Genomic DNA, 10,897 nt, shown 5'->3' with positions numbered 1-10,897 from the left:
GTTAAGACATCGTTAAAATAGTCCATGTGACAACAGTGGCTCAACCTTAATGTTATGAAGCAACCAGAATACTTTTTGTGCGCAAAAGCAAACAAAAATAACGACTTTATTCAACAATTTCTTCTCCTCCATGTCAGTCTCCTACCCTGTTCACGTGGGAAAACAAAGGACTTCTGGGTTCTATGTCAGAACGGTGGCTCATTATTGGCCGACGCTGTTTACGTGAGCATCACGACCATAGACTGTAAAACAAAATATTGACCTAGTGTCCGTGACGTCACCCATAGGATTCTGAAGAGCAGTTTTGAAGTGCAAAGTAGGGTCGAGCTGGCCATTGCGTCACTCCCAGATAACAGAAAATGGGCAAAAAGGCGGGACTTGGGTGGAGCTGAGGTGACGTGATGACTAACAGACAGGAGACAAACGGCAATCCACCTGTCACTCAAAGTGGCCGCGCCCTTAATTATTCAGAACTTTAAGGCTTAATATAATGTAAACGAATGAGTTATAAAAAAATTCACCCCCCTCACAGTTGTCATGAAGGGCAAAATTAGATATATAGACCAAAACCACAAGTTGTACCAGGCTGTAAACATGTTTTTTTTCTGCTGTAAAGTTGGGCATTTAAACATGGGGCTCAATGAGATTCTGCTCCCTTCTGGAGCCTGTCCCTAGTGGCCAGTCGATGAATTGCAGTTTAAGTCACTTCCGTTTTGGCTTCAAGAGAAACTGGGGGAGGTTGCCACTTGATCACAACACATGCGTGTGATGCTGACGTAGGAGCTGACCAATAATGAGCCACCGTTCTGACGTAGACCCCGGAAGCGCTGCACTTTGTTTACTACATGAACAGCGTAGGAGAATGACATGGAGAAGAAATTGATAATAACATTAAGGTTGAACCAACTGTAGTCACATGGACTATGAAACATTTTTTACAGTATTTATTAATTCATGTAGATTTTAGTTAAAAATACAGTTGAACAATGTTTGTTCATGTAAGTTCACACTGTGAAATATTACATTTGATAAAGGATTCTCTGTGAGCCGTGTTTAGGAGAAGCTTTGGAATTAATTTCCTTGGCACCTGAAATATATGTCGGTCTCCTGGCATATTACCTAAGAGAATCAGTATAAATTCCTTCAAAAATTCACTTTAGGTTCACAAATGCAAATTTGATCCCTTCTAAAAGTTCATGGGATGCCTTTCAGAGTGATTTTGCTCTAGTTGAATAATCCTGTCCTCCAGTAAGTATTTGTTATATATAAAAAATTCTGTCAGCCCATTTATGTCACAGAAACTCCTTTGCGGCTTGCACCGCCACTAAAGCATCATTATAAAAACTCAAGTCTTACAGCATGTCAGGGCTGTATCATCACGTCGGTGCTCCATTCAATAAGAAGTAGATTGTCAAAACTCTGCCATGAGTTATTATTTTGTCTCAGGAATTTAGCATTTACAGGAGTTTTAGAAGATTATAGATCACAGCAGGCAAGGTGAGCAGCCAGAAGGTTGAGAATGAATCCCTATAAATCATTATCGGTGAAAAACACATTGGGGTTTTCCTTTCCTAAGGGAGTTCTTCAAAGGGAAACCTTTTCACTGAGCACAGGCACACATTCAGGAGGCAGAACGTTCTGGAGTGTATCTTTTGAGAAAGAAAAAGCTTGTTATGTCAGCCTTGCCTCTGTAACTTCAGCAGACAAGCATACATCAAAGACAGCAAATTACTGAGGAAACACTGCGAGTTACAACTTACATCAACTGTTTAAATTTCCATGAAGGTTCTATATGGGAACCAAACATTTTTCTACAGCAAGTAGGTGTAGGTATAAAATAATATGAAACCAGAGGGTAGTATTGTGTAATACTCCAATATATTGTGCATAATGGACAAGATTCTCCTATTTGAGTTTGTGGAATGAAATTAATTCCAGATTGATAGAAATATCAGCAGTGAAATATGTATTATGTCCTACTGTGTGAGTTTCTTTGCTCTGAAAACTGTTCTGTCGATAAAGTATTCCCATTGCACATACTTCAGAGTGCCCACATTTTCGTGTTTTTTTTAATGTTCGAGACAGAAACAGTTGTTTGTATTCAAACCCACCGCTAGCATTATTGAGGCCTACTACATTAGCAGTATACAAACAATTATGGGACAAAAGTGTATCACTTTTTATGGGTTTTAAGCCACATTTCAGCAATAATATCTAATTGCTTTTCCACACCATCAGGCCAAATGGTTACCTTTGCTGACTCTGTTTACAGATTTTGCAGACACGTGCACATGGCAGCCAAAGTAAGTGCACATGAAGTGTGCCATTTGGGACAGGGCCATTATTTACCCTGCCGATAAATTCAAAACAATTTACTTATTCAAGTCCGCAAGTGACCAGTTGTGTTCCGATTAACAGGGTCCCTAAGTCCCAGTGTTCACTACACCGTACTCTGAACACAGGAATTTCCCTTGACATTTAAAAAAAAAAATTAAATACAAAATATGATTACAGCAAAATGGCTTAAATAGTACATTTTTCAACAAGAAACTGACACAGAAGGCTCAACACAATAATAAATCCAAGACAGATCAAGAAAAAAAAAAAATATATATATATATAATTAATTTAAAAAGGGAAAAAGGGTGCATTATTATTTATACAGGAAATTATAGCTTAAGGAGATAAAACAGTTTTATTGACTTATTTCACTAAGGGCTTCAGAGAAATTTTAATTAATTTATGAATATAATAAACAGAGGATGGGATTTTACAGAATTTTTAAGAATTTACATTTATGTAGCTATAAAATATTTTGTCAATATTATAATGTTATTCATCAAATAAAACAAAAAACAGCAGTTTTTGGTTATCCCATACACTATATTTTGTAAGGTGAAGGTGAAACCATCAACCAATCCTGTAATGTTCTCTAAAAGGAACTAGAGAAATCATGATCACACAGACGAAACTTAAGTCACGCTATTAAAAGAGTTTGAGGTATGACAAAATATACTTCTGTAAATAAGTATAGCCTAATGTAAATAACCAGATTTTTATTTAATATACATTTTGTGCATACATGTGTGTGTTTATATAAATATTAAGATATTAATATAATTCAAATTGTAATATAAATTATATATATGCATATTATATTTACATTTTACATTTATGCATTTAGCAGACGCTTTTATCCAAAGCGACTTACAACTGAGGAGTACAGGAAGTGATCCTAAGGAGGCAGCGAAACACAGAAAGTGCCTGAAGTAGGCCCTACTAAGTTTTGGACATCGAACAAAGCATCGCACACTAGGGCAGGGAAGAAGTAGAGGGAAAATAGAAGGAAAATAAGGAAAAGGATTTTTTTTTTTTTTTAAGATAAGGTTAAGTGTTTGCGTAAGAGGTGAGTTTTCAGCTGTCGTTTGAATGCTGTCAGTGATTCTGCAATTCGGATGGAGGTGGGAAGATCGTTCCACCAGCAGGGAACGGTGAATGTGAATGTTCTGGAGAGGGATTTTCTGCCTCTCTGTGATGGTACCACAAGCCGTTGCTCCTTAGCTGAGCGAAGGCTTCAGGTGGGGGTATAGACTCGTAGGAACGAGTCAAAGTATGCAGGGGGGCTCGTGGTGGTAACATATAAATTGTCATATTTGAAAGCACTACACTGAATGATACATTTGTGTTGCGACATTAAATATGAAAACGAACATAATTTGGCTATATGCTATTTGTGTATTTTATCTTATTTATTCATTCGCCCAACCGATTGACTCCTAAACATTGATTCATTCATGAACAAAGCACCACTATTGTTTCTGAGAGATGTTCAATTCGCTTGCGGCTTCATTTGGAACTACATTCATTGGTTAAACAAAAATAGACAAATAGACCTAACTTGTAATAGGCTACTGTGTCTAAAAAGAAAGGTATTCAATATAACTTATTGTTTAATGAACTGATATTGCCGATGTCACAAAGACCAAGAAGATGAAGATGAGAGTCCATAGATTCCAATACGAAAAGTCTTTAATTAAGACTTTAAACTCAGTAAACTCAGGTAAATACATATGGTGTAACAGTGTGCGCATAAAACACACAGCGACAAACACTGAGTGAATGTGAGGAGCTAATATACACATGGGGATGAACTAAATTACGAAAAGTTTTGGTGAAGATTAGTGTCCATGGAAGCAGATGAGTGGCGGGAAATTCAGACAAAGGAACAATGAAAACAAACTAAAAGCCCATAAAAACAAATCTAACAACAAACACAACTGAATAAGTGTGACGCTGATCATCTCAGAGAGATCATGGCTCTCACTCAAGTTGGTACTGGAGGGGATTTGAACCTGAGTTCCTCTTATCTTGATCCACATGAGGAAAATCCAGCTGATCAGATAAGGCAGATGAACAGATAATTGTCTTGGATGAAACGAGGGAATAACTGACTTCATTTATTATGCAAATCAAACTCCATCTGAAGACACCACTCAGAACCACTAATGCACTTATTATGTTTGCTGTGGTATTAATTACCCGTTTTAGACATCATGTTAATGGCTTTAGAGTCTCAAGGATCCACATGCAGGTTTTTCATTGTCAAACTGATGCGTCATCCAGCAGAAAAAGATAAAAATAAGACTAATTCTTCAGAGAGTTGGAAACACAAGTCAAAACATTGTTTCTACCTTGAGTGAAGTGAAGATCAATGTAATAAAACTGTTCATCTCCCCGTTACAGAGGCGAGACTGGTGTCTTATAAAATGTTATTGGGCCGTGTCTCTACTCGAGGGTAAGACTCATTCTTAGTTTATCAGGACTGAGCAGTCGGTTGAGATGGACAAGGACATTTCTCATTTCTAACAGCAGTAGACGCTCTACACCGCTGCACCTTCTCTTCTCAGCGACCTCAGGTCACTCGCCACACACAGACAAAAACAGCCTCAAAGTCACAGAAATCTCAAAGTCATCATTTGTGGCGCGTGTGTGAGGATGTGTCAGCACTGATATGATCTTGACTGATCTGGATAATATTTCTCTCAATAGTGATGTGAGGCAGAGCAGGTCATTCGGTGTCTGTCTGCACATCTTGTTTTATTTCATATATGACGATGTGTCATGGGACATTTCTAGACCGTTGCTTACGTTCATCTTAATGAAATATCGATTGCTGTTGTCACATAGATATTAAGAACTCCATCCGCATCATAACTCACCCTAAGAAATGAAGGATGAAAGTTTCCTCTTTATAAAGTGACGCCTTTAAGGACAGTTTAAGACATAATTACTGAGGAAAATGAAAAGGTTTCTGTTAGACAGCGTTCTGTTCATATTTCTTTTCTTGCTTGACGAGACCAAAGTCACTCTTAATAAGACACACATTGCATATAGTGTGTGTGTGTGTGTGTAGCTGTCAGAGCACAGGTGAACTGTCATGTGTTTACTGAAGCATTTCTTTCCTGCAAATGAAGCTCCTTCAATACAAACATTTTTTTCCCCCAAAGAACCACAGTATATATAATAAGTGTGACTGTGTGTTTATGTTTCTGCTTGTCTTCTTGTCATCTTTAGTAGAGTTAAAGCACCTTGGATTCCAGTTAAGGGTCTCAGCAGCTTCAGGGGGGAATGAGAATGAAGTGTGTCTTGAGCTCTGAGACAATCCATGAAAGAATAAAAACGGTACGATCCGACTTTATCTGTTGCTAATTATGGTTTCTTCACTGACCCCATGCACCACCCTGATTCCCTCCGTACTGCCATCACACTGAACATAATGGACCTTTTTTTTCTACAAATATGCTTCAAAAAGGAGGTTTTTCAAGCCTTCAAGGAGGAAATGGCCCCAAATGAAGGCCTAAATGTGGCCGAGCAGCAGCATGTGCTGTGAGTAAATGGTGCGTAAATGTCAGTGTAAAAGGGGTTGGAGTGCTGGGGAGGAATATGGGCAGCTTCATGTTGAGATTGATCATTTTAAAGCTGTATTTTATTAAATAAGGGCCAGATAATTGAGTATTCCAGGAAGGGAAAACGGGAAGAGCCGTTTGAGAAATGATGGTTGGCCGCTGATGTCTGTTTGGTTTTAATGGGAACACTTTAGCTGGCTGGAGCAGATCCAGCAGCAGTGCTCCTGAAATTCTGCCAGAGTTGAATTTTAAAAACCAGGGTTTCCACAATGGAGATTCAGAACAAATTAAGGAAAAGTTCTCCCCTTGCCGCCCAATGCGTGACCCTGACACCCCCTGGATCTGCAGGAGGAGGTCAACAAATCTGTAGGTCCCTGCTTGTTTGAATGCTCTTTTGTTTTTTGAATTAATTGTTAAATGACCTGCCTATTGTAGACAATTATAATGTGTGCCATTAAACTTGCAACAATTGTAATTGAGTGCAAAGACACTGGCACCTTCCTGTGAGGAGAAGCTTTTCTCTTTAATTGTGTCATTTCTCTGTGAAATAGCCTACTACAGAGAATTGAATGGGGAACTGCAGCAAGAATAATTTTGTTTAAAAAAAAAAGTGACAATTCCTGGCTTGTTAAATAAAATAATTTGTTAGATAGATCACAGTAGATCTCAAAATGCTACTAAAAGTATAAAGTAATCAATTAACCATGTTTAGGTTATTATTTAGCCAGCACTAGTCAGTCTAGACATTATTAGCCTATAACATGCAAACTATTACCAAAACTTATTAAAACTATCAAAACATTAAACTTTAATATACTAAAGCATCAATTTAAGTTATTGATATTCAAGTGTGCAAACCAGTGAAATAACAGGCCTATAGGCTACCATATAGACTAGTATTTTTAAAAAGAAATGGAAAAACTTCATTTGTGTAGCTAAATATGTGGCTACAAACACAATACAATGTACAGATGTAGTTCACAAATAACTGACAGTCATGATCTAAGATTTTAATACTAAAGGCATTAGTAGGCTAACTTACTTTCCACGAGTGGTGCAGGTATGACGTCACTTTGTAGGCCAATCGGCAGTTAGCATCACACTGTTTCCTTTTACAAAAACCCAATAGGATTTTCCCATTTGCTTTTGGATTATCACTAAAAACAAGCTCCATCAAGATAATTATCACAGGGGCGAATTATGAACCAGGGGCGGTTCTAGACCCTTTTTAGTGGGGCTTTAGCCCCCCTGTCTGTCAAACACTGTAGACTGAACATTTTCTAGTGTTTCTGTGCCCACAATTCAGCTGTAGCCTATTCCAGACAATGTTTTCTTGCTTTCTATTTCCCTAAACTATTTGATGTTTGTATGACAGTTATATAGCATGCTACATCCTTTACCGGGATAATTAACCCCATACAAAAAGTAAAAGTAAGAAAAAGTAAATATGAGTGAAAAGATTCAAGATTAAAAGTAACGCTTCATAAGCAATAAAACAAAGACGGTAAAATGTATCGTTTTAGGTTTATTTAAACTAATGTAATTCGGCTATGAGCACATTTGTGCTATCCTTTATATTTGTGCTATGAACATTCTGCAATACACAGCCATAACACTCAGTAAAGGCCTGTTCACACCAGGACGATTTTCGCACGCGTTTATCGCCGACGTTTAACGCCTCGGGACTAAACAATGGGCGCCAATGTGAGTGTTCACACCGACGCGCAAAACGCCAGGCGTAAAAGCGTCATTTTTAAAAAAACGCCTCGGGTTCGTTTTTTTTTTTTGACGCGGCGCGTGAAAAACTGTCCGACCAATGAGATCGGCGCTTTTGTTCACGTGCCTGGAGCTGCTGAAGTGACAGTAAAACACGACTGGGTGGTGCTCAAGCACAAAACGGTGAACTGCTAATGCTGCTTGCCAGTTAGCAAAAAGGGCTTTAAGGGTGAAATCCTAGAACCGCTCCTGAAAACATTTCTTCAATTCTGAAGCCTAAAATGCAGTCACCAGAAGTAAGAAGCTAAAGGTAAGCTATAAACAAACTCGCCTACACCACTTGTTAGCAACAACAGCTTCATAAAAAATCACGAGTGGGGTAGTAATACTGAGGTATTTTATGTCGTACAATAAAATGTAAAAGTGTCTTGAGCTTGTGTTGACCACAGAGCTTATTTCAGCCATTTGACCAAAACCACATAAAAAAAAATAGAACCGGAAGTGCTAAAATGCTAATGATCGTTTCGCGTTTTCGCCTTTTGGCCTACAAAGTGATGTCATACCTGCACCGCGTCATAACAAGTCGCGCGCACGTTCAACCTCTGACGAAGAAATCCCTCTTGGCTTTTTCCCCCCGATTAAAGGGGGGGGTGAAATGCTGTTTCATGCATACTGATCTTTTTGCACTGTTAAAGACTTGGATTCCCATGCTAAACATGGACACAGTTTCAAAAGCTAAGGTGGACGTTTGATGGGAGTATTTCTTTGCCAAAATTAGTACTTCCTGTTAGTCTTAAGTTTCGGAAAGTTTTTTTCGATCATGGGTCCGCTTGACGTCAACAGGGCGGAATTTCCTTGTATGGGCCGTACGGACAATTCTACCGGAAGAGCGCGTGCGAGAGAGAGAGAGAGAGAGCGCGTGAAAGCAATAGGCTACGCCCATCAAAGCGCTGGCTCGTAGCCAAATAACCCCGCGTTAAGGCAAAAGTGGATGGAATTTGCTTTTCCGGATTTTCAAATCGCCTAATACTGAAGGATGGAGCGGTCCCAACGATAAAGGTCCCAACGTTGGAACCGCAGGCAGTGAGTAAGACTGCTTCAAATGTATGTTTTTGCCTATGCCCATCAAGTAGCCCAAATATGACCACGTATTGATCAATGGAGCATGCGATGTATAGTGTGTACATTTGTTTAGCTGGCCACTATATGTGTATGTTTGTGTATTGTAAAAGCACTCCAAACAACAATACACAAAGAATGGGGAAATATGTTGAACTAAATAAGCGCGCTTCTTCATTCAAATGCGCTACTATTCCATGTCTTTCTATGTAAACACTAGCCTGACGCGCAAAACCAGTCCGCTTACTACAAATCATGTCTACACAAACCACGCGTAAACACACACACACACACACACACACACACACACACACACACACACACACACACGATATAATTAAAGTATAAATGTGTAAATAACACAAGCCGCTAAGCATATTATATAGTTAGTGTAACTTATGCTGCCTTTACGTGCTCTCGGAATCAGGGCCGTGCAGAGAGTTCTTCAGAGGCAGGGGCTCAAATGTAAAAAAGGGGCAATATGTAGCCTAAATATATATATATTAGGGGTGTAACGGTACACAAAACTGACGGTTCGGTAAGTACCTCGGTTTTGAAGTCACGGTTCGGTACAGCAGTTTTACAAAATTGCTTTTTATTCATTTTTATTCAATAGTGGTTTAATGGGAAAAAAAATGTGTCTGTCCTTAAATGAATTCAGTTATAACTAAAAGTGTCTTAAAGATAATGCTGTAAACTATATAGGGAGCCCTTACATATTGCTATTAAAGATTAACAACAGAGCCCAAACTATTAGCCTAAATTAATTTGCTATTTATTTTTAGATATAATAATCAACACTCATAAGCTTCACATAAGGCAGTTTTTGCATTAATATCTAAATCTAATTATTATTATTTTTTCTCCAACTCGTTGAAATATAATCATTTAGTGGCTGTAATTTTCATGACAGGGTTATTTAAACATACATTAAATAAACAAGACATCACTAACAGGCTAAGTGGTATATAATGAATATATACATGGCTAATATAACGAATATATAGGCTATAGTGCATGTATTCAGTGAAAGTGTTCATCTCTCTAGTGAACTCACAGCTGTGGACACTGAATGACTTCTGAGGTAAATGTGATTCTACATGACATTGTTTGTTTACAAGCTGTTTTATTGTCTTTCCGCGGTTGAAACACCGATGGAGCGATTACACAACATATAATACGTTTCAGTAAGTTGTAATGTATCCTCAACATACCTTTAGATATTCATTTCTTTAGGAAGAGATGATCGCGTTCACTCGCGCGCCGCGCTGCCGCTTGAAGTTGAAATGATACGCGTCTATCTGTCACGTCACATAATAGAGCGTTAAAATGGCATGTATCGTTTGAATTTCGTGATAAAATGGACTGAATACTTAATATGTTCGTGTGGGAACTCTGATTGAAGTGTGTTCCGCGCTTTAAACAAGCCGACTGTTAACTGTTATAGATTACATTCATAACCGTTCGGTACACGCGCGCACCCTACCGAAAGCCCGAAACGTTCGTCTGTCCATGTAGTTTTCAACCGATTTATGAATAAGAACAGAAAATTACCGCTCCACTTCAGATGCCCAATGGAATTTGAACTTGCTTTGCCAGATCACGATTGGTTGGTGTATATACATGACAAACGGGCATTGAATTGTGTAATACTTTAAAATATATAATATATAGATTTGTAATTAAATCAACACATTAGCTCTGATTATGGATGAAAAAAAAATAGGCTATTGGTTTTCTTTTTTTCCGTAAGGCCACACACTCTCTGAAAGGACCATATTTGGCTCGAGAGCCGCTTCCGAACAGAGGAAAATCAGCAATCAATCAAAACGCACGCAACCCATAGCAACGCATTATGGCAACGCCTCAACAGAAATTGTCCGACTTTTGAGCCGTTCGTTACTATTGTATACATTGTCATCAATGTCATGTTATAATAATCACATTTATTTAGTTTTATTGACCACGATAATATCATTGATATTTGTCTGAGAGGGGCACTTTTGATTCATTTTGAAAAAGGGCAGGGGCTCGAGCACCCAAAGCCCCCCCCCCCCCCCCCCCTTCTGCACGTGCCTGCTCGGAATTATCGTAAATACGATTCCTAGGTAAACATTGCACATGAACGCCCTCACATTTTGAATCTTGAATGCAAT

Source organism: Gobio gobio, assembly GCF_949357685.1.
Source record: "Gobio gobio genome assembly, chromosome: 17".
Taxonomy (NCBI): Eukaryota; Metazoa; Chordata; class Actinopteri; order Cypriniformes; family Gobionidae; genus Gobio; species Gobio gobio.
This window is presented reverse-complemented; position numbering follows the sequence as displayed.